This window comes from Cebus imitator, unplaced genomic scaffold (genome assembly GCF_001604975.1).
Source record: "Cebus imitator isolate Cc_AM_T3 unplaced genomic scaffold, Cebus_imitator-1.0 Scaffold165, whole genome shotgun sequence".
Classification (NCBI taxonomy): Eukaryota; Metazoa; Chordata; class Mammalia; order Primates; family Cebidae; genus Cebus; species Cebus imitator.
In genome coordinates, this window is record NW_016107480.1 from 4476099 (window position 1) to 4501325 (window position 25227).

The window sequence follows — 25227 nt, forward strand, 5'->3', positions numbered from 1 at the left end:
TTAAACCTGACCCATGAATCTTGATTTTAATAGAACCATTTGAATTTAAAAGCTAGTGCTGTGTCTGAAATGTAACAGTACAGTTGAATTACATCTTGATGAACTCTCACAAAGTGAATAACCTAAAACTGTGCAACCACAATGCAAGAGAAGAAATAGAACATGGACAGCATCTCAGAAACTAACCTGGTATCCTTTTCCTATCTTTACACTTTCTCTATGTTATCAAAATGTAACTACAATAATTTATTTATGTCTTCTACTTTTGATGAACATTTGGATTTGAGAGAGGCTTTCTTTAAAAATATTTTATTTTGAAATAATTTTAAACATACTATAGATGTTAGAGTTCCTATCAACCTTTCCCTAGTTTTCCTAGCTTTCCCTAATGATAGCATCCTACACAAGCACAGTAAAATGATCAGAATGATACTAACATTGGTACTATGCTGTTAACTGGAGACTTCATTCACACATTACCAGTTTTTAAATAAAGTTCTTTTTCTGTTCCAAGATCTAATCCATAATTCCCTATTATGTTTAGTCATTGTGTCTTTTTAGTTTCCTTCAATCTGGGGCAATTTTTCAGTCTTTTATATGTTGATGGATTTGGCTGGTCAATATTATGTTGAATTCTGTGTTTATATTCATAAAGAATTTTGGTCTGCAGATCTTTTCCCCTAGAATGTTTTGTTTGGTTTTGATATCATGATAATATTGGCATCAAGGAATGAATTAAAACTGTTTAATCCTCTTCAATTTTTTTGGAAGCTTTGGAGACAGATTTGGCATTCTTTATTTATTTATTTTTTTTAGGAAGCAACTAGAAAAAGCTTTTATTTGTTCAAAGTAACCAGTGCTATGGATGCAAAAGTAAGACTCCATCAACTCTTCCAACACTACTTTCAAAACGAATATATTAAACCTGATTTTCATTAGGATGTAGGTATTTCGTCACACTAGTAAATGAAAAACCAAGACTCAAATTACATATATATATCTAAAACATATATATCATATATATAAACTAAGTAAACAATTACTGAGCTTCATCTTCTGGACAAGATTGCCAAGTTAGTCTCTCTTCATAAAAATCAATTAAAATTTTAGGAGGACACTTCTTATTTGCCTCTTTCACCAGCAGCAAGTCTGCCTCATATTAATCTTTCCATTTCATGAGAAACATCCATTCTCCACTGCTGTCTGTGGCACCAATTATTCTTTCAGGATCAAGGCCTCTAGCAAATCCTCTTGGTTTGTCAGCAGCATCTCTTCTTCTTTGATTTGCTATTGTCAGATTCACTGTTAAATATTTTTTTTGTACTATCTTTTTTCTTTGCCAGTTATTTGATAATTAAATGCTTCAATCAACCCTGGACAATCTAAATTTTCTTCAGGTTCCTAAGTATTGTCAGCATCTGTAAATCTCTTCGACTTCAGGAAATATTCCACTTTCCATTCACTACCCATCAATCTAGTACTTCTTCCACCACAGATTCTCCAGATTCTGCCTCCTCAACTTTTTTACTCTTTTCATTCTGTTTCTTTCCCGTTTTTTGCAATGCAGTTTTATTGGAGGCCAATTTTATGGCAGACTTGAGCCACTATTCACCAATTCCTAGCTGCTCTGGGTCATGGGTCTGTGGCATTGGCATTCTTTTTTAAAGCTTGGTAAAATTCAGCAACAAAACCATCAGGTCCTGGACTTTCCTATGTGGGAAATTTGTTGATTACAAGCTATATCTCTTTACCTGTTGTAGGTCTAATCAGGTTTTCTATTCCTTTTTGAATCATTTTTTGGAAGTTTATGAGCTTCTCTATTTCATAAAAAAATACTTTAACAAAACTATGGACTTAATAGCCCTATAGATGTCTGTAGAACACTCCAAACAATAAAAAATATACAGTCTACTTAAAGGCACATGGAATATGCTCCAGAAAAGACTATATATGGCTTTGTATATATCAGATACAAAGATACAAAACAAGTCTCAATGAATTTTAAAGTGCAGAAATCATATATGTTCTCCAAGTACAATAGAATGAAATTAGAAATCAATAAGAGAAGGAAATGTAGGAAATTCACAAACATTTGGAGATTAAACAACACTGCTTAATATCAGTATTTAAAAATACTCTGAGATGAATGGATATATAATGCAACAAACTAATATGTGTAGAATTCAACTAAAGCAGTGCTCAGGGAGAGATATGTAGATTAAATGTATATCTATTACTGAAAGTGAAATATTGAAGTCTACAAATATCAATGTTTAATGGTTTGTTTCTTCCTCCAATCCCATTAGTTTTTGCTTTGAGTTCTTGGTGTTATGTTGCTAAGTGGATACAGATTTATATTGCTATATTTTCTTGATGGATTGAGCCTTTTATTATAAAAGAATGTCTTTCTTTGTCTCTAGTGACAATTATTATCTTAAAGTCTATTTTGTCTGATATTAGTATATCAGCTCTCTTTTGTTTACTATTGACATAGTATATCACTTTCTACCTTTTTAATTTCAATCTGTGTGTGTCTTTGAATCTAATGTTTGTCTCAAGTACATAGCATATAGTTAGATCATGGTTATAGTTAGGTCATGGTTTTTTCTTAAAAATCATTTTTGCATATCTCTGCCTTTTGATTTAAGTGTTCAGTTCACTCACGTTCAATGTAATAATTGATAAGATAGGATTCATCTCTACCATTTTTTAAATTGTTTTGTTTTCTACTGCTCCCATGTTATTTTTATTCCTCTGTCTCTCAATTAGTTCCTTCTTTTGTGAAATTTTTTTTTCAAAAATGCCATCTTAAATCTCTTATTTCCTTTTCTGCGTTCTTCATGTTACTTTCTTAGTAGTTTCCCTAGATGTTAAAATTAACATCTCAACATATAACAATCTAGTTCACATTACTACTAACTTAATTTCAGTAGCATATAAAAATTTTGCTATTATGTAGGTATATTCTCTTCTCACCTGCAAGATCTGTGCTATTATTGTAACACAGATAATGTCTTTATACATTGTATGCCCATCAACATATACTTATAGTTGCTGTTTTACACAGTTGTATTTTAACTCACATAAAAGACAAAAAGATCTACAAACAAAAGCACATTTAACTGTTTTTATATTTTCCTATGTATTTGTCTTTATCAGTGTTCTTTATATCTTTGTGTAGATTTGAGTTAATGTATCATATTCTTTTATTTCGGAGAGAGGACTTTATTTTGCATATAGGGCAGTTTGATTAGTGATAAATCTAGTTTTTGTTTATGTGGGAATGTTTTAATTTCTTGCTAATTTTTGAATGATAGTTTTGATAGATTTAGGATTGTTGGTTGACAGTCTTTATTGTTTAGTGCTTTGTATACATTGTCCCACTTCCTCTTAGCCTCCATAGTCTTTCTAATTAAATTATTTAAATGGCAATTATATAAAACAACAATTATACAGTTGTCTTTGTGGACCTATAACATATGTATTATTATATATATAACAATAAAAATACCAGGTGGGCACAAATTTGTACTGTAGCAAAGAAAAGACATTGGATATTATAACCACAAAATGAAGTTAAGAAAAGCAGAAAAAGTAACTAAACAATAATTATAACAAGATCAATAAATATCTTATTTTGTTTTCTTTTACCTCTGTTCTTCAGATTGCTTAATCTCTATTGATCTATCTTCAAATATACTGACTCTGCTAGCTCAAATTTTATGTTGAGTCCCCTTAATGAGTTTTTAATTTTAGTTATTATTCAACTCTACAATATGTATTTGGTTCCTTTCTATAATTTCTGTATCTTTATTGATACTATCTATGTTATGAGGCATTGTCATCAGACCTTTGTTTCTTTAAGCATGGTTTCTACTTGTTCTTAAAATACATTCATTTTAGCTAGTTTGAAGTCTTTGTGGGGCAAATATGACATCCGGGCCTTTTCAAAGTAAGTTTCTGCTGCCTACTTTCTCCTCCATTTATATGTTGTGGTCTCCTATGTGTTTTCATGTCTTGTGAGCTTTTTAGTTTTTACTATGGACATGTGAATAATTTATTTTCTCCCAACCAGGGGTTTGTAGGTTTTTTTTTGTTTGTTTGTTTTTTTTAAATTTTTTACTTATTCATTTAGTGGCTTAGTATTTCAGTGAAGTCAATCACTCTATAGTGTACATCCTCTGATGTTGCATCTCAGAGGTCACAGCTTTGGGTATGTGCACAGTCAACCTATCCACCACCAACTTCCATGGATAAAAGTGGTTTTAGTTAGTTTTGCTTTAAGTGTCTTTTCTCATTTCTGTTGAGCTTCTAATTGGTCTGCCTATATTGGTGCCATACTCAGCTGTTAGCCTCCAATAATTGTGCCATTGTTTTCAACAATGCTCAAAGGTATAAGTTGCCCCACAGTCTGACTAAATTAAGAAGGTTTGTTGGGTTAATCTTTGATGCTAGTCATTAAGACTTGTTCTTCTACTCTTATTATTATACTTAAAGTTCTGGGATACACGTGCAGAATGTACAGGTTTGTTACATAGGTATACATGTGCCATGGTGGTTTGCTGCGCCCCTTAATCCGCTATCTAGGTTTTAAGCCCCACATGCATTAGTTATTTGTTCTAATACTCTACGTCCTCCTTCTCCCCAGCCCTGACAGGCTCCAGTGTATGATTTTCTCCTCCCTGTGTCCATATGTTGCCATTGTTCAGCTCCCACTTCTGAGTGGGAACATGCAGTGTTTGGTTTTCTGTTCCTGTTTTAATTTGCTGAGAATAATGGCTTCACCCATCTCCCTACAAAACAAATGAACTCATCCTTTTTTATGCTGCCTAGTATTTTATGGTGTATATGTGCCACATTTTCTTTATCCAGTCTATCATTGAGGGACATTTGGGTTGGTTCCGAGTCTCCGCTATTATGAACAGTGCCATAAAAACATACGTGTGCATGTGTCTTTATAATAGAATGATTTATAATCCTTTGGGTATGTACCCAGTAATGGGATTGCTGGGTCAAATGTTATTTCTAGTTCCAGATCCTTGAGAAATTGCCACACTGTCTTCCAGTGGTTTAACTAATTTACACTCCCACCAACAGCATAAAGACATTCCTATTTCTCCACATCCTCTCCAGCCTCTGTTGCTTTCTGACTTTTTAATGATCATCATTCTGAGGTGAAATGCTATCTCAATGTGGTTTTGATTTGCATTTCTCTAATAACCAGTAATGATGAGCTTTTTTTCATAAGTTTCCTAGCTGCGTAAATGTTGTCTTCCTTTGAGAAGTGTCTTTTCATATCCTTTACCCACTTTTTGATGGGGTTGCTTGTTTTTCTCTTGTAAATTTGTTTAAGTTTTTTTGTAGATTCTGGATATTAGCCCTTTGTCAGATGGATATGATTGCAAAAATTTTCTCCCATCTATAGGTTGCCAGTTCACTCATAGTAGTTTCTTTTGCTGTGCAAAAGCTCCTTAGTTTAATTAGATCCCATTTGTCAATTTTGATTTTTATTGCCATTGCTTTTGGTGTTTTTGTTATGAAGTCTTTGCCTATGCCTATATCCTCAATAGTATTGCCTATGTTTTCTTCTAAGGTTTTTATTGTTTTAGATTTAAGTCTTTAATATATCTGGAGTTAATTTTTGTATAAGGTATAAGGAGGGGATCCAGTGTCAGTTTTCTGTATATGGCTAGCCAGGTTCCCCAGCACCACTTGTTAAATAGGGAATCCTTTCCCCATTGCTTTTGTCTGATTTGTTGAAGATCAGATCGTCGTAGACGGTGGTGTTACTTCTGAGGCCTCTGTACTGTTCCATTGGTTTATTTATCTGTTTTGGTACCAGTACCATGCTTTTTTGGTTACTGTATCCTTGTAGTATAACTTGAAGTCAGGTAGGGTGATGCCTCCATTTTTGTTCTTTTTGCTTAGGATTGTCTTGGCTATACAAATTCTTTTCTGGTTCCATATGAAATTTCAGTTAGTTTTTTCTAGTTTTGTGAAGAAAGTCAATGATAGTTTGATGGGAATAGAATTGAATCTAAAAATTTCTTTGAGCATTATGGCCACTTTCATGATAATGATTCTTCCTATCCATGAGCATGGAATATTTTTCCATTTGTTTGTGTCCTTTCTTTTTTCTCTGAGTAGTGGTTTGTAGTTTTCCTTGAAGAGGTCCTTCTCATCCCTTGTAAGTTATATTCCTAGTATTTTATTTTCTTTGTTGTAGTTCTGAATGGCAGTTCACTCATGATTTGGCTATTATTGGTGTGTAGGAATGCTTGTGATTTCTGCACATTGAGTTTGTATCCTGAGACTGCTGAAGTTGCTTATCAGCTTAAGGGGTTTTGGGGCTGAGATGATGGGATTTTCTAAATACATGATCATATCATCTGCAAAGAGTGAACATTTGACTTACTCTCTCCCTATTTGAATACCTTTATTTCTTTCTCTTGCCTGATTGCCCTGCCAGAACTTATTATGTTGAATAGGAGTGGTGAGAGAGGGCATCCTCGTTTTGTGCCAGTTTTCAAAGGGAATGCTTCCAGGTTTTGCACATTCAAGACGATATTGGCTATGGGTTTGTCATAAATAGCTCTTATAATTGTGAGATAAGTTCCATTAATACCTAGTTTATTGACTGTTTTTATCATGAAGCAGTGTGGAATTGTATCAAAGGTGTTTTCTGCATCTACTGAGATAATCGTGGTTTTTATCATTGGTTCTGCTTACGTAATGGATTACATTTGTTGATTTGTATATGTTGAACCAGCCTTGCATCCCAGCAATGAGGGCACCTTGATCGTAGAGGATAAGCTTTTTGATGTGCTGCTGGATTCAGTTCGCCAGTATTTTAATGAGGATTTTTGCGTCAATATTCATAAAGGATATTGGTCTGAAATTTTCTTTTTTGTTGTGTCTCTGCCAGGTTTTGGTATCAGGATTATGCTGGCTTCATAAAATGAGTTAGGAGGATTCCCTCATTTTATGTTGTTTGGAATAGCTTCAGAAGGAATGGTACCAGCTCCTCTTTGTACTTCTGGTAGAATTTGGCTGTGAATCCATCTGGTCGTGTGCTTTTTTTTGGTTGGTAGGTTATTAAGTACTGCCTCAGTTTCAGAGCTCATTATTGGTCTGTTTAGGGATTTGACTTCTTCCTGGTTTAGTCTTGAGGGGTATATATGTCCAGGAGTTTATCAATTTCTTCTAGATTTTCTGGTTTATTTGCATGGAGGAGTTTATAGTATTCTCTGATGGTAGTTTGTATGTCTATGGGATCAGTGGTGATACACCCTTTATCATTTTTTATTGTGTCTCTTTAATTCTTCTCTCTTTCCTTCTTTATTAGTCTGGCTAGTAACCCATCTATTTTGTTAATCTGTTTTAAAAAAACAGCTCCTGGATTCATTGATTTTTTTTCAAAGGATTTTTCGTATCTTTATCTCTTTCAGTTCTGCTCTGATCTTAGTTATTTCTTGTCTTCTGTTAGCTTTTAAATTTATTTGCTCTTGCTTCTCTGGTTGTTTTCATTGTGATGTTTCAGTGTCAATTTTAGGTCTTTCCTGCTTTCTGATGTGGACATTTAGTGTTATAAATTTCCCTCTTAACACTGCTTTAGCTGTGTCCCAGATATTCTGGTACACTGTGTCTTTGTTCTCATTGATTTCAAAAAACTTATTTCTGCCTTAATTTTGTTATTTAGTCAGTAGTCATTCAGGAGCAGGTTTTTAAGTTTCCATGTGGTTGTACAGTTTGCAGTGAGTTTTTTAATCCTAAATTCTAATTCATTCAATTGCCCTCTGGTCTGAGGACTGTTTGTTACGATTTCTGTTCTTTTGCATTTGCTGTGGAGTTTTTCAGTTCCAACTATGTGGTCAATTTTAGAGTAAGTGCTTTGTGGCACTGAGAAGAGTGTATATTCTGTTGATTTAAGGTGAGAGTCCTTTATTTGTCTATTAGGTCCTCTTGGTGCAGAGCTGACTTCAAGTCCTGAATATACTTGTTAATTTTCTGTCTCAGTGATGTGTCTAACATTTACAGGAGGGTGTTAAAATCTCACTCTATTATTTTGTGGGAGTCTGAATCTCTTTGTAGATCTCTAAGAACTTGCTTTATAAATCTGGGTGCTCCTGTATTAGGTGTATATATATTTAGGATAGTTAACTCTTCTTGTGGCATTGATTCATTCATCCATTTACCATTATGTAATGTCCTTCCTTGTCTTTTTAAATCTTTGTTTATTTAAAGACTATTTCATCAGAGACTAGGATTGTAACCCCTGCTTTTTTTTTTTTTTAATCTTTTGCTTGGTAAATATTCCTCCATCCCTTTGAGTCTATATGCGTCTTTGCATGTGAGATGAGTCTCCTGAATATAGCACACCAACGGGTCTTGACTCTATTTAATTTGCCAGTCTGTGTCTTTTAATTGGGGCATGTAGCCTATTTACATTTAAGATTAATACTGTTAGGTGTGAAATTGATCCCATCATCATGATGCTAGTTAGTAATTTTGCACATTGGTTGATGTAGGTTTTTTTCCATACTGTGGTTGGTCTTTATATTTTGTTATGTTTTTTCAGTGGCTGCTACTGGTTGTTCCTTTTCCGTATTTAGTGCTTTCTTCAGGAGTTCTTATAAGACAGACCTGGTGGTGACAAAATTCCTCAGCATTTGCTTGTCTGTAAAGGATTTTTATTTCTTCTTCCCTTATGAAGCTTAGCTCATTAGCTATGAAAACTCTTTTCTTTAAAAATGTTGCATATTGGCCTCTACTCTCTTCTGGCTTGTAGGATTTCTTTCAGAGACATCTACTGTTAGTCTGATGGGATTCCCTTTGTAGGTTGCCTGACCTTTTCTCTCTGGCTGCCTTTAACATTTTTTCCTTCATTTCAACTTTGGAGAATTTGATAATTATAAACTTGGGGTTGCTCTTCTCGAGGAGTATCTTAGAAGTGTTCTCTGTATTTCCTGATTTTGAATATTGGCCTGCCTTGCTACGCTGCTGAAGTTCTTCTGGATAATATCCTGATGTGTGTTTTCCAACTTGGTTACATTCTCCCTATCACTTTCAGGTACGTCAATCAAATGTAGATTTGGTCTTTTCACATAGTCCCTTATTTGTTGGAGGCTTTCTTCATTCCCCCCCTCTTTTTTTAATTCATTTATTATACTTTAAGTTCTGGGGTACATTTGCAGAACATGCAGGTTTGTTGCAAAGGTATACACGTGCCATGGTATTTTCCTGCATCCTTCACCCCATCATCTACATTAGGTATTTCTGCTAATGAAATCCTTACCCAATCTTCCCATCCCCTACTATACTTCCCCTAGCCCCCCACCCCTGACAGGCCCCAGTGTGTGACAGGCCCTCCCTGTGTTCATGTGTTCTCATTGTTCAACACCCACTTATAAGTGAGAACATACAGTGTTTGGTGTTCTATTCTTGTGTCAGTTTGCTAAGAGTCATTATTTCCAGCTTCATCCATAACCCTGCAAAAGGAATGAACTCATCCTTTTTTATGGCTCCACAGTATTCCATGGTGTATATGTGCCACATTTTCTTTACCCAGTCTATCACTGATGGGCATTCGTGTCAATTCCTAGTCTTTGCTATTATGAAAAGTGCCACAAAAACATACACGTGCATATGTTTTTATAATAGAATGATTTTTAATCCTTTGCATATATATCAAGTAATGGGATTGCTGGGTCAAATGGTATTTCTATTTCTAAATCCTTGAGGAATAGCCACACTGTCTTCCACAATGGTTGAACTAATTTACCCTCCCACCAACAGTGTAAAAGCATTCCCATTTCTCCATATCCTCTCCAGCATCTGTTGTATCCTGATTTTTTTTTTTAAATTATGTATTATACTTTTAAGTTCTGGGGTACATGTGCAGATCCTGCAGGTTTGTTACATAGGTATATACATGCCATGGCGACAGGTTGCTGCATCCATCACCCCATCATCTATCTTAGGTATTTCTCCTAATGCTACCCCTGCCCAACCCCCCAACCCCCTGCTATTCCTCCCCTAACCCCCCACCCACCAGGCCTTGGTGTATGTTGTTCCCCTCCCTGTGTCGGTGTGTTCTCATTGTTCAATACCCACTTATGAGTGAGAACATGCAGTATGTGGTTTTCTGTTCTTGTGTCAGTTTGCTGAGAATGATGATTTCCAGCCTCATCCATGTCTCTGCAAAAGACATGAACTTATCCTTATTTATGGCTGGATAGTATTCCATGGTATATATGTGCCACCTTTTCTTTATCAAGTCTATCATTGATGGGCAGTTGGGTTGGTTCCAAGTATTTTGAACAGTGCTTCAGTGAACATATGTGTGCATGTATCTTTATAATAGAATCATTTATAATCCTTTGGATATATACCCAGTAATGGGATTGCTGGATCAAATGGTATTTCTGTTTCTAGATCCTTGAGGAATTGCCACAGTGTCTTCCACAATGGTTGAATTAATTTACACTCCCACCAACAGTGTAAAAGTGTTCCTTTTTCTACATATCCTCACCAGCATCTGTTGTCTCCTGACTTTTTAAAGATTCCCATTCTAAGTGGCATGAGGTGGTATCTCAATGTGGTTTTGATTTGCATTTCTCTAATGACCAGTGATGATGAGCTTTTTTTCATGTTTGTTGACTGCATAAATGTCTTCTTTTGAGAAGTGTCTGTTCATATCCTTTGCCTACTTTTTGGTGGGGTTGTTTGTTTTCTTCAAGTAAATTAGTTTAAGTTCTTTGTAGATTCTGGATATTAGCCTTTTGTCAGATGGGTAAATTGCAAAAATTTTTTCCCATTCTGTTGGTTGCTGGTATACTCCATTGATAGTTTCTATTACTGTGCAGAAGCTCTTAAGTTTAATTAGATCCCATTTGTCTATTTTGGCGTTTGTCGCCATTGCTTTTGGTGTTTCAGTCATGAAATCCTTGCCCATGCCTATGTCCTGAATGGTATTGCATAGGTTTTCTTCTAGACTTTGTTAGGGCGTTAGGTCTTGTGTTTAAATCTAACTCATCTGGAGTTAATTTTTGTATAAGGTGTAATGAAAGGATCTAGTTTCAGCTTTCTGTATATGACTAGCCAGTTTTCCCAACAGCATTTATTAAATAAGGAATCCTTTCCCCATTGCTTGTTTTTGTCAGGTTTGTCAAAGATCAGATAGTTATAGATATGTAGCATTATTTCTGAAGACTCTGTTCTGTGCCATTGGTCTATATCTCTGTTTTGGTGCCAATACCATACTGTTTTGATTACTGTATCCTTGTAGTATAGTTTGAAGTCAGTAGTTTTTTGTTTTGTTTTGTTTTTGTTTTTGTTTTTTTGCTTAGGATTATCTTGCCTATACATGCTCTATTTTGGTTCCATATGAAGTTTAAGGTGTATTTTTCCAATTCTATGAAGAAAGTCAATGATAGCTTGATGGGGATAACATTGAATCTATAAATTATTTTGAGCAGTATGGCCATTTTCATGATAGTGATTCTTTCTAACCATGAGTGTAGAATTTTTTTTCCATCTGTGTGTACCCTCTCTTACTTCCTTGAGTTGTGATTTGTTGTTCTCCTTGAAGAGGTCCTTCACATCCCTTGTTAGTTGTATTCCTAGGTATTTTATTCTCTTTGTAGCAATTGTGAAAGGGAGTTCACTCGTGATTTGGCTCTGTTTGACCCTTTGGTGTATAGGAATGCTTGTGATTTTTGCACATTGATTTTGTATCCTCAGACTTTGCTGAAGTTGCTTATCAGCTTAAGGAGATTTTGGGCTGAGATGACAGGGTCTTCTAAATATACAATCAATCATGTCATCAGCAAATAGAGAAAATTTGACTTCCTCTTTTCTTAATGAATAACGTTTCTTTTTCTTGCCTGAGTGTTCTGGCCAGAACTTCCAATACTATGTTGAATAGGAGTTGTGAGAGAGGGCATCCTTGTCTTGTGTCAGTTTTCAAAGGGAATGCTTCCGAGGTTTGCCTGTTCAGTATGATATCTGCTGGGGATTTGTTATAAATAGCTCTTACTATTTTGAGATATGTTTCATTGATACCTAATTTATTGAGAAGTTTTAGCATAAAGGGCTGTTGAAATTTGTCAAAGGCCTTCTCTGCATCTATTGAGATAATCATATGGTTTTTGTCTTTGGTTCTATTTATGTGATGGATTACGTTTATAGATTTGCATATGTTTAACCAGCCTTGCATCCCAAGGATGAATCCAACTTGATCATGATGGATGAGGTTTTTGATGTGCTGTTGGATTCAGTTTGCCAGTATTTTATTGAGGATTTTCACATCAATGTTCATCATAGATAGTGGCCTGAAATTTTCTTTTTTAATTATGTCTCTGCCAGGTTTTGGTATCAGGATGATTGTGGTCTCTTAAAATGAGTTAGGGAGGACTCCCTCTTTTTGTATTGTTTGCAATAGTTTCAGAACGACTGATACCCTCTTTATGTGATTGGTAAAATTCAGTTTGAAACCATCTGGTCCTGGACTTTTTTTGGTTGCTAGGGTATTAACTGCCATCTCAATTTCAGACCATTTTATTGGTCTATTCAGGGATTCAGCTTCATCCTGGTTTACTCTTGGGAGGATGTAAGTTTCCCAAAATTTATCCATTTACTGGTTTATTTGCATAGGGGTGTTTATAGTAATCCCTGGTGGGAGTGTGTATTTCTGTGGGATTCATGGTGATATCCCTTTTATTTTTTATTGCACCTATTTGATTCTTCTTTCTTTTCTTTTTTATTAGTCCAGCTAGTGGTCTACCTATTTTGTTGATGTTTTCAAAAAGCCAGATCCTGGATCTGTTGATTTTTTTTAATGGGTTTTTGTGTCTCTATCTCCTTCAGTTCTGCTATGATCTTAGTTATTTCTTGTCTTCTGCTAGCTTTGAATCTGTTTAATCTTCCTCCTCTAGTTCTTTTAATCATGATGTTGTTAGGGTGTCAATTTTAGATCTTTCCTCGCTTCTCTTCTGGGCATTTAGTACTATAAATTTCCCTCTAGACACTGCTTTAAATGTGTCCCAGAGATTCTGGTATGTTGTGTCTTTGTTCTCATTGGTTTCAAAGAACATCTTTATTTCTGCCTTCATTTTATTATTTATCCAGTAGTCATTCAGGAGCAGGCTGTTTAGTTTCCATTTAGGTGTGCAGTTTAGAGTGTGTTTCTTAATCCTGAGTTCTAATTTAATTGCACTGTGGTCTGAGAGACTGTTTGTAATGATTTGCATTCTTTGTCATTTGTTGAGGAGTGTTTTACTTCCAATTATGTGGCCAATTTTAGAATAAGTGTGATGTGGTGCTGAGAAGAATGTATATTCTGTAGAGTTGGGGTGGACAGTTCTACAGATGTCTGTTAGGTCCACTTGGTCCAGACTTGAGTTCAAGTCCTGGATATCCTTTTTAATTTTCTGTCTTGTTGATTTGCCACAGTGGTGTGTCAACATGTCCCATTATTGTGTGGGAGTCTAAGTCCCTTTGTAGGTCATTAAAAACTTGCTTTATGTATATGGGTGCTCCTGTATTTACTGCATACATATTTAGGATAGTTAGCTCTTCTTGTTGCATTGATCCTTTTACCATAATGTAATGCCCTTCTTTGTCTCTTCTGATCTTTGTTGGTTAAAGTCTATTTTATCTGAGAGTAGGATTGCAACCCCTGGGGTTTTTTTGTTGTTGTTGTTCTCCATTTGCATGGTAAATCTTCCTCCATCCCTTTATTTTGAGACTATTTATGTCTTTGCACATGATCGGTCTCCTGAGTGAAGCAAACTGATGGGTCTTGACTCTTTATCCAATTTGCCAGTCTGTGTCTTTTCATTGCTGCATTTAGCCCATTTACATTTAAGGTTAATATTGTTATATGTGAATTTGATCCTGCCATTTTGATGCTAGCTGATTGTTTTGCCCATTAGTTGATGCAGTTTCTTCATAGTGTCAATGGTCATTACAATTTGGTACATTTTTGCAGTGGTTGGTACTGGTTGTTCCTTTCCATATTTAATGCTTCCTTCAGGAGCTCTTGTAAGGCAGGCCTGGTGGTGACAAAATTTCAGCAATTGCTTCTCCATAAAGGATTTTATTTCTCCTTTGCTTATGAAGCTTAGTTTGGCTGGATATGAAATTATGGGTTGAAAATCACTTTCTTAAGGATGTTGAATATTGGCCCCCACTCTCTTCTGACTTGTAGAGTTTCTGCCAAGAGGTCCACTGTGAGTGTGATAGGCTTCCCTTTGTGGGTAATGTTGACTTTTCTCTGGCTTCTCCTAGCATTTTTTCCTTCATTTCAATCCTGGTGAATCTCACAACTAGGTACCTTGGGGTTGCTCTTCTCGAGGAATATCTTTGTGGTGATCTATGCGTTTTCTAGATTTGAATGCTGAACCTGCCTTGCTAGGTTGGGGAAGTTCTCCTGGATAATATGCTGAAGAGTGTTTTCCAAGTTGATTTCATTCTCCCATCACTTTGAGATACACTGATCAAAAGTAGATTTTGTCTTTTCACATATTGACATATTTCTTGGAGGCTTTGTTCATTTCTTTTCACTATTTTTCTCTAATCTTGCCTTCTCATTTTATTTTATAGAGTTGACCTTCAATCTCTGATATCCTTTCTTCCACTTGCTCAGTTTGGCTATTGAAACTTGTGTAAGCTTCATGAATTTCACATGTTGTGTGTTTCAATTCCATCAAGTGGTTTATGTTCTTCTCTAAGCTGGTTATTCTAGTTAGCATTTCATCTAATCTTTTTTTAAGGTTCTTAGTTTCCTTGCATTGGTTTAGAACATGCTCCTTTAGCTCGGAATAGTTTGTTATTACCCACTTTCAGAAGCCTGCTTCTGGCAGTTTGTCAAACTCATTCTCCATCTAGTTTTGTTCTTTTGCTGGTGAGGAGTTGTGATCCCTTGGAGGAGAAGAGGCATTCTGGTTTTTGGTGATTTCAGCCTGTTTTCACTGGTTTCTTCCTGTGAAAGAAAGATTGATTTATCTACTTTTGGTCATTGAAGTTGGTGACTTATAGATGGATTCTCTAAGTGGACGTCCTTTTGTTGATGTTGAAGTTGTTTATTTCTCTTTGTTAGTTTTCCTTTTCACAGTTAGGCTCCTCTGTTTCATGTCTGCTGTGGGTCCACTGCAGACCCTTCTTGCCTGGAAAACACCTGCAAGTGCTGTGTAACAGAAAAGATTGCTGCCTGTTCTTTCCTCTGGTAGCTTTGTCCCAGACGGGTACCTGTAAGATGTCAGCCAGAGCTCTCCTGTATGAAGTGTCTCCCATTCAGGATACAGTGTGGTCAGGGAGCCACTTGAGGAGGCAGTCTGTCCCTTCCCAGAGCTCAAGTGCTGTGCTGGGAGATCTGTTGCTCCCTTCATAGCTGCCAGGCAGAGATGTTTAAGTTTGCTGAAGCAGTACCCACAGCTGCCCCTATTCCCAGTTGCTGTGTCCCAGGAAGGTGGGAACTGTATTTATAAATACCTGATGGGCTGCTGCCTTTTTTCAGAGATGCCCTGCCCAGCCAGAAGGGAGTCTAGTTGACAGTCTGCCTGCAGAGGCCTTGCTGAGCTGCTGTGGGTTCTGCCCAGTTGCCGTGTAAACTTTGTGGAGATTTTGTTTACACAGGAGAGGTTAAAACTGAGTTGGAAGCCTCAGCAGTGGTGGGCGTCCCAACCCACACCAAGCTTGAAAATCCCAGGTTGAGCTCAGACTGCTATGCTGGCTGCAAGAATTTCAAGCCAGTGGATCTTAGCTTGCTGGTCTTTATGGGGGTGAGACCTGCTGAGCCAGATCACTTGGCTGCCTGGCTTACCCCCCTTTTTCAGGGTAATAAACAGGACTTCCACCAAGAGGGCTAAATAGGAAAACCTCCAGTCCACAGTTCCCAGCAAGAGCAATTCAGAAGCCAAGTGATCTCTGCATTTCCAGGTGCCACTCTTGGTATGAGGGGAAAAAAAAAAACCTGCTGCGTCTAAAACAGCTGTCCAGTTTTGTCCTGGAAACTTGGGGCACTTGTATTGTAGGCATGGTAGGGAATCTCCTGGTCTGCAGGTTATGATGACCATGGGAAAAACACAGTATCTGAGTCAGAATGCCAGAGTGTTGGGATATGTTCCTAATGGCTTCCCTTGGCGAGGAGAGGGAGTTCTCTGGCCCCTTCCACTTCCTAGGTGAGGTGACACCCCACCCTGCTTCAGCTTGCCCTCCTTGGGCTGTACTCACCATCTAACCAGTCCCAATGAGATGAACCTAGTACCTTGGTTGGACAAGTGGAGATCACTGTTTTCTGGATTGCTCTTGCTGAGACCTGCAGACAGGAGGTTTTCCTATTTAGCCATCTTGGCAGATGTCCTGTTCATTCCTTTATGTTTTTTCTCTAATCTTGTCTTCACGCTTTATTTTATTAAGTTGGTCTTCAGTCTCTGATATTCTTTCTTTTATTTGATTAATTTGACTGTTGATACTTGTGTATGCTTCATGAAATTCTTGTGCTGTGTTTTTCAGCTCTATCAGGTCATTTGTGTTTTTCTCTAAACTGGTTATTCTAGTTAACATTTCCTGTAACCTTTTATCAAGGTTCTTAGCTTCCTTGCATTGAGTTAGAACATGCTGCTTCAGCTCAGAGGAGTTTGTTATTATTCACCTTCTGAAGACTACTCTGTCAATTCGTCTAAATCTTTCTCCATCCAGTTTTGTGCTCTTGCTGGAGAGAAGAGGCATGCTGGTTTTTCCTCATCCTTGTGGATTTAACTACCTTTGATCTTTGATGCTGATGGCATTTAGATGGGGTTTTTATGTGGGCATCCTTTTTGTTGATGTTACTGCTTTCTGTTTCTTACTTTTCCTTCTAAATGGCCTCTCTTCTGCTGGTCTGCTAGACTTTGCTGGAGGTCCACTCCACACCCTGTTGGGTTGGCTGTCACCAGTGGAGGCTGCCAAACAGCAAAGATTGCTGCTTGCTCCTTCCTGTGGAAGCTTTGTTTCAGAGAATTACCTGCCTGATGCCAGCTGGAGCTCTCTTGTATGAGGTGTCTGTTGAGTCCTGTTGGGAGGTGTCTTCCAGTGAGGAGGCACAGGGGTCAGGGACCGACTTGAGGAGGCAGTCTGTCTCTTGGCAGAGCTGCAGTGCTGTGCTGGGAGATCCTGCTTAAGTTTAGAACCCACAGCCGCACCTCCCACCATGTGCGCCCTGTCCCAGGGAGATGAGAGTTTCATCTATAAGCCCCTGACTTGGGCTGCTGCCTTTCTTTCAGAGATGTCCTGCCCAGTGAGAAGGAATCTAGAGAGGCAGTCTGGCCACAGCCACTTTGCTGTGCTCCAGTGAGCTCTGCACAGTCCAGACTTCCTGGTTGCTTTGTTAACACTGTGAGGGGAAAACTGGCTACTGAAGCCTCAGTACTGGCAGGCGCCCCTAGCCCCATCAAGCTCAAGTGTCCCACATTGACTTCAGACTGCTGTACTGTCAGCACGAATTTCAAGCCAGTGGATCTTAGCTTGCTGGGCTTCATGGGAGTAGAACCCTCTGAGTGAGACCACTTGGCTCCCTGGCTTTTGTCTCCTTTCCAGGGCCATGAAGGGTTCTGTCTTCCTGGAGTTCCAGGCACCGCTGGGGTACAAATAAAAACTCCTGCAGCTAGCTCGGTGTCTGCCCAAACAGCCACCTAATTTTATGCTTGAAACCCAGGTCCCTGGTGGTGTAGGCGCATGAGAGAATCTCCTGGTCTCAGTTGGAAATGCAGAAATCACCCACATTTTGGGTTTGTCTCATGGGGAGCTGCAGACCAGAACTATTCCTATTCAGCCATCCTGCCAGCAGAGACGGAGACATTCTTACCGCAGGAGGGCTAATTGGTGCTTTCTTTCCTTTTATGGGTTAAAATTCTAGCTTAGCTAAAATTTTGCTTACTCTTATCATGGAATACCAGCCTCCTCTAAATTGCTGATGGGCAAAATATTCATTGATACTGACAACATTCAAAAGCTTGAACCTTCTGCACTGTGTTCTAAATAAAGTCAGCCCTATTAGGATAATGTAGAACTGTCTGTTCTTTGGGGCTGCTTTTCTCACTGTGCCAGTGCTCTAGACCTGGGCATGAGGACAGTGATCTCTTTCTCAGAGCGATACTACTGTTGTACCAGTTGGATGTTGGGCAACCATGATAGCCACTGTTTCTCTCAGCTTGACTGTCCTGGCATGAAACTTCCATCCTATAAATACTGTAAGGCAAGGGTGATTGGGGTCCAGAACTCTCAGCCTACTGCTCCTGAGATAGCTCTACAAGTCGGATCTGGCTGAATAAAGGGAATCTCAGACATCTTAGCTGCACTTGTCTGGAATACAGCTCCTGCAACACAAAGTTGGGGAATAATAAATAAGGAATTTTTGTGGCTTGCCTTACCCAGGGATAACTGTAGCCCTGAACTGGATCTTTGGGGTGAAAGAGCTCCATCTTCTTCACTGCATCTTCCTAGAGAAGATCTTCCATCTTACTGAGTTGCTGGTCAGCAGAAGAAAGTCATGGATCAAATTCCATAGATGCTCTCTTTTCTTACCAAAAGTTAGATTTGATAGATTTTCTGGAATAAATCCACTTAATTTGCTATATCCCCTTGGACAAATTCCAGAAATTTTAAATAATTGGTTTTTGTAATTTTCAACAATTATGATTTATAATTGTGAAGGCTTGTAGAGATTCTTCATGCCGCCATGCCAGAAATTACTTTGTATTCTTTTATCTAGACAACACTAAATAGACTTTATACTGTTCCTTCCTTAGATACCTGGTAGGACACTCAAGTGAAACCATCTGACCTTAGAGTTATTTTTCTTAAAAAGTGTTAAAGTAAAAAAAAAAAGAACTATTTAATGGATATTGAACTATTTAAGTTATTCCTTCTTAACTTTTATAATGTTGTATCTTTCAAGTATTTAATGTTAAGTTGTTAAATTCATGTGCCTTGACTTCTTCAAAATATTTCCTTTAGAGCCTTTTAATGTCTGTAGATTCTCTCATGATGTCTCATTTTCATTCCTAATATAAATAATTTATGATTTTCCTTTTTATTTTTGGTCATTCTGGCAACAGCATTATACATTTTACTAATTTTTTGAAAGAATTATCTTTTAGTTTTATTTTCTGTATTGTTCTTTTTTCAATTTATTGACATCTGCAAGTATATTTTTTAATTTGCACTTTCCTTCTTTTGTTTATTTTGAATTTAGTTTGCCTTTCTTTAGATTCTTACCATGGAAGCTTAAGTAACTAAACTGACACATTTTTTTCTTTTCATTAAAGATATTGAATAATATAATTCCACATCTATGCACTGCAATAATAGCATCGTCAAACTTTTGATAGATTGTATTTCTAGGTGGGTTTTATTTTTTTTGTCAGTTCAAAGTATTTTAAAATTTCACTTGAGGTTTCCTCTTTGACCCATACATTATTTTGAAGGTTTATTTTTTTAAAAAGCCAAATATTTGGGAATTTCTTATTATTTTTACTTTATTGATTTCTAGTTTAGTTCCATTATGGTCTGAGAATATATGATTTCTACTATTTTACATTCTTAAGGCTTAAAATTTATTGTTTATCATTTGAATATCCTATGTCTATTCTATTTTTTGTTAGATTTCTCCAAACTTTCTGTAAATTCCAGTTACGTCAAGATGTTTGATCATGTTTTTAGGTTTTGTATATTCTTACTGATTTTTGTCTATTTGTATTATGCATTACTGAAAAAGGAATGTAAGTTTTCAACCATAATTGTGGATTTATTTATTTCTCCTTTCCTTCTGTATATTGTTTCTTTATCTGTTTTGAAACTCTGTTGTTATCCATCTAGGATAACATTAATATTCTTGTATCTCTCTGGAGAACTGACTCTGTCATTATATATATACATATATATATCGTTATCTCTGATAATATTCCTTAATCTGAAGTCTATTCTGTCTGTTACTAATATGACTACTTAGTCTTCTGTTTTGGTTAATGTTTGTAGGTATATCTTTTTCTATCCTTTTAACTTATGTATAGTTCTATATTTAATATAAATTTCTTATAGACAACATATAAATGGGTCTTGATCATTTATTAAATCTGACAATTTCTGTTTCTTCTGGTGATGTCAATTGATAGGAATGAATTAAAATATACTTTCTAAGCATTTTTTATTTGTTCCTTCAATTTTGTTTATTCTTCCTTTTCTGTCTTTTTGGTACTTTTAATGATTTATTTCCTTTATTGACATATTTTTATACCTTTTAAGGACTGTTTAGTGGTGGTCTTAAAGAGTTTGCAACATGCATATTTAATCAATGTCTACATTTAAATAAGATTATCTGTTTATGTGTAGTGTAAGAGCTTTATAACAGTATGTTCCCAATTTTCCCTTTGCATTTATTGTGCTGTTATTGCCACACTGTGCTTTTTTATGTGCTATGGACATAGTACATATTCCTGCTATCTATGGTTTGAACAGTCAATTGTCTTTTAGAGTAATTAAAAATAAGAAGACACTTTCATGCTACCTCCTCCAGCACTCTTCTTTTCTTTGTATAGATGCAAGTTTCTTTCAGTTGTATTTCTCTACCCAAAGAACTTCATCCATTATTTCTTAAGTCTTCCATCAAATTCCCAGTTTATTTTTATTCACCTGAAAAACATCTTTATTTTCTTAAGAATTTACAAGATACTTTTTTACCAAATACAGAATTATCGATTGAGAACATTCTTTTTCTTTCAGATGTTTAAATATTTTACTTCCTTGTTTTCTTGTTTTCTAGTTTGTATGGTTTCTGACTAAAAACTGGTTTAATTCTTATCCTCAAACTTGTCAATATAATGTCTTTTTCTCTGACTTATTTCAAGATTTTTTTTTTTTTTTTGCCCTGAGAAAAATCAGTTTGAATATTATAGTCTTAGGTATTGCATGGTGTAAATGTGTGCTTGGTTTGGTATTTTTTCTGCTAGGGATTTCCTCAGTTTCTTATGTCTGAGGTTTGATGTATAATTTAAAAAATTTTTTCATCATTATTTCTTTACATGTTTTTCTAGGCTCTGTTTTGTTTTTCTGAGATTCCACTTACATAGATTTTATGTGATATAAAATTACATATGATATTGAATAAGCTTTTCTTTTGGAGTTTCTTTTTCAGTTTCACTTGTAATTTTTATGAGTTTATCTTCAAGCTTGCTAAATCTTTTCTTATAAGCTGTATTGTCTGCCCCTGATCCCTGGCCCCAAGAAACTCAAAAGAAACCAACTCTACCAACAACTTAATATCAGATTTCTAACTACATAATTGTGAGAAAATAAATATCTGTTTTTTAAGCCACTCAGTCTGTGCTACTTTTTGTGGCAGCCTTAAACTAACATACCTTGACTATGTCAACTCTACTATGAACCTATTAAGGGTGTTTGTTTGTTACTCCATTACTGTATTATTCATTTCTAACAAACACTTCTAATTAATACTTTCTGACAGTTTGTTTCTCTGTGCTGAAATTACCCAATTGATATTGCATGTTATTTACCTTTTCAATTAGAGCTTTTAACATCTGAATCACAGTTAATTGAAACTCCTTGCCAGATAGTTTGAAACTCTTATGTCATATCTGAGTCTGCTTTTAAGGATTGCTTTGTTTCTTAGAAATGTGCTGGGCTTTTTTCTTTCTTCTCTTATGCTTTGTGCTTTTTATTGAAGACTTGAAATTTTGTGTACTTCAATAAAAGTATACAGCATTTATTCCTGGAAATGGTCATAGTTTTCTTTTGCTAGGATTTTATTGTGGAGAGGTTAGGGTTAATCTAATTAGAAGCTGAGCTGTGTTTTACTTTGTTGTTGCAATGGTTAGCCTCAGTGCACCACATATTCTTCTAGTGATGCTTTGTGTTTAGAGTGGGGACTATTTTGTCTGAAGGTTTTACCCTCTTTTTTTTTCGGTATCTACTCAACTATCAGCTTTTAGTCTTTCCTTAATGCCGTGTATATAGAGAGGGTCTATATCCTGAAAGTTATTTCATTCTACATGCTGGTTAGCCTGTCATAGAGGGGTATTCTTTATTTTGACTAAGCTTCAGTGTTAGGTCCTCATCACATATCTACATCTTGTGTTTTGGATTTCACCACTGACCATATAGTCCTGAGCCCAGCTTGCATTCCTGCTTCTTCCTGAAAGATAGAGATTATTTTCCTATTTCTTCCCACATTTGCAATAGGCAGTGACAGTTATTGCCCTTCCCCCTTCCCTCTGCAGATTAAGGCTTTTATTCCATAGGGAAGACAGGGGAGAAGTGCTGACTAAATTCCTCTTACTACTCCAAATCTTTTCAGGATATGCTTTCTATCTTCATATTGGAAGTTACCACCGTTCATATAAAATATATCCAATAAGGTTTTATTTTTAACTTTGGGAGATCAAATTAAATAGTTAAAATTTAATTTAATAGTTTAAATTTCTTTGTTATTAGTAACATAGAAATACAATGGAAATGCTATCAAAGTGTTAATTTCAAATAGGCATTAGGGCTGCTCAATGATAATGTAGCTCTCCTCATTCCAGTTGCATTGTGAGATTGCATTTTCCTATTTCCTTGAAGTTGAGTGTGTTATTTTGTTTATGGAAAATGAAATTTGAGTATAAGTGCTAGAAGACAGTTTGATATTCTGCACACTATCTACTTTCTGCCATCAGAGGATCTAGTTTGGCATCAGAGTTCCCAGCTTGGGACCTGGAGTAAAGAGATGTGAGATAGATTCCACAGTCAATTCAAAATGAACATGTAGTTAGGGCAAGAAAACACTTTTGTTGTTACAAGACACTAATATTTTAGGAATGTTTTATACCTCACCATTACATAGCTACTTTAATACTATTGCATGTCGCAGGGAAATGAATTTCAGCTGTGGTATCTAAATTTCAGGAGACATCTGAACTACCTCTGAATGTGGAAGGCCTAGGCCAGTAATACAATGTGTTATCAGTAACCCATGATAATTTTATTGTAAAAGAGACACACTAAAATTTACGTGAAGACATTAAGTTGTACTCAGGGATGTAGAAAGCTGGAAATAGACCTGGCATATACTTTGTAGAACATCTGTGTCATAGGTTATTACATTTTCTTATGTAGGGTCCCTTAGGCTATCTGTATTTTTATTTTTACCAATATTTCCAAGTTCTTGCTCCTCCTCTGTTTAAGAGATAATATTCAGCCCCTTTTTTATATCCTTTGGGAATAATCTTTTTAGATGACCATATTTGCTCTTATAAATTATACTTTTCATTTAGTTTAAATTGCCACGTTACTCCAAAAAGATTTTAAGGATGCATATTATTCAGCCATTGACATATTTGAAGAAAGACATGTGTGTGCCTATCATTATATATAATCATATATATCTCCACATTCATGTCTGCTTAATGTCAACTCTAACAGAATTGCCATGAAATACCATATAAACTTATATTTTCACTATCATTTTATATACCTTTAGTTTTATATATGGCCACCGTAATTTTTCTTTGAAAACATTTATCTTATGGTGAGGCACATGACTATACTAAGGGAGAAATTATCTGATGCTATTTTAAAATAATCATTGATAGCTGGGTCAGGAGTAGGAAAAATTTCCCTTTAACTTAATAGAAGATATAGCATTTCCATTTCTTTAAAGCGGCAACAAAAGAGTTTGTATACCCTATTCTGATAAGGTTATGGCAACACAGACAAAAAACGCAGGGAAGCAGAGACCCAGACTTGCAATGTGGGATCGACAATGAATACAGTCCCCTCTCCACTACTGATTAATTTTCAGGTGATCTTATCACCTGTCAGAGCAGGAACAGAGGCTGAGGGTGCCTTATAGGGAAGAAAAATTAGGCTTTGAGTTCTGGCCACCCGGATGTTTGACTCTTTCAGGTACTTTGCTCATTTTGGTGATACCATTTTGTAAGGAATTTTGTTTAGTTTTTCTATCAGTATTTCCCCTCACACTTCAGTAAAATGTAAAATAAACTTAACAGACTGCCAAAACCAAGCTTATAAGTAAACAGTGCTAGAGAGAGCAGAGGCAGAGGACTGAGCAAGAGACCATGGAGAGGAATGAGAGTCTAGCCTCACAAAAGCCTTAATAGGAGCCTCTTTGAAATGACTAACAATAACAGACTAAAACATTCAGGAAGTAAAAATAATGTTTAAAAGGTTGTAAAGCAAAGAGGCTAGCAGCAAATATATGACCCAAAATGTTCTGAAGCTGCTTTGCCGCTCTCTCTCCCTCTCAGAGCTGTTTTGGCTTGGTTTCAGGTTCCAGGATGTGGCTCAAAGGGACCCTCTGTCTTTTGGAAACTTTGTGCCAAGAGCCTTGGGTCCAGAATGCCTCTGGGAGCCTGGCTTGGTTCTGGAAAGTTGGCATAGACTCTGGAGAGTCCACAGAGAAAATACATATTTTTTAAAAAATTGTAAAACCATCTCCCTCATCAACTGGTTTCACCTCTTTTATTTTTCTTCTCAGTTTGAGATATCCTGAGGTAGCACTGAGGCAGAATTTTAAGCAATAAATAATTTTCCAAATTTCTTAGAGCAAAAATTATAGGGAAGAGCGCAAGTTAACATTGTTCAAGCCTCTAATAAAATGTTAAAAATCTCTATTCCTGAACAATAGTTTCAGTCATTGTTCTTGTCAACATTAAATTTTCCCTGTATCCAAATCCCTATGGTTTCTACAGTCTCTACATTTGTGCTGATTTATTTATTAAACTTTAAGTTCGGGGGTACATGTGCAGAACATGCAGTTTTGTTACTTACATATACACATGCGATGGTGCTTTGCTGCACCCATCACCCCATCATTTACATTAGGTATTTCTCCTAATTCTATCCCTCCCCAATCCCCCCACACCCTGCTATACCTCCCGTAGCCCCCCCCCACCACCCCTCAACAGGCCCCAGTGTATGATGTTCCCCTTCCTATGTCCATGTGTTCTCGTGGTTCAATACCCACTTATGAGAACATGCAGCATTTTGTTTTCTGTTCTTGTGCCAATTTGCTGGAATGATGGTTTCCAGCTTCATCCATGTCCCTGCAAAGGACATGAACTTATCCTTTTCTATGGCTGCCTCGTATTTTATGGTGTATATGTGCCATGTTTTATTTATCCAGTCTGTCACTGATGGGCATTTGGGTTGGTACCATTATGGCCACGGCCA

The 25227-nt window shown here is 36.4% G+C and overlaps 1 pseudogene; it reads right to left on the reverse strand.

Moving 5' to 3' along the window:
• Positions 1-1039: 1039 nt before the first annotated feature.
• LOC108314934 lies at positions 1040-1577 on the reverse strand (annotated as a pseudogene).
• Positions 1578-25227: the final 23650 nt, after the last annotated feature.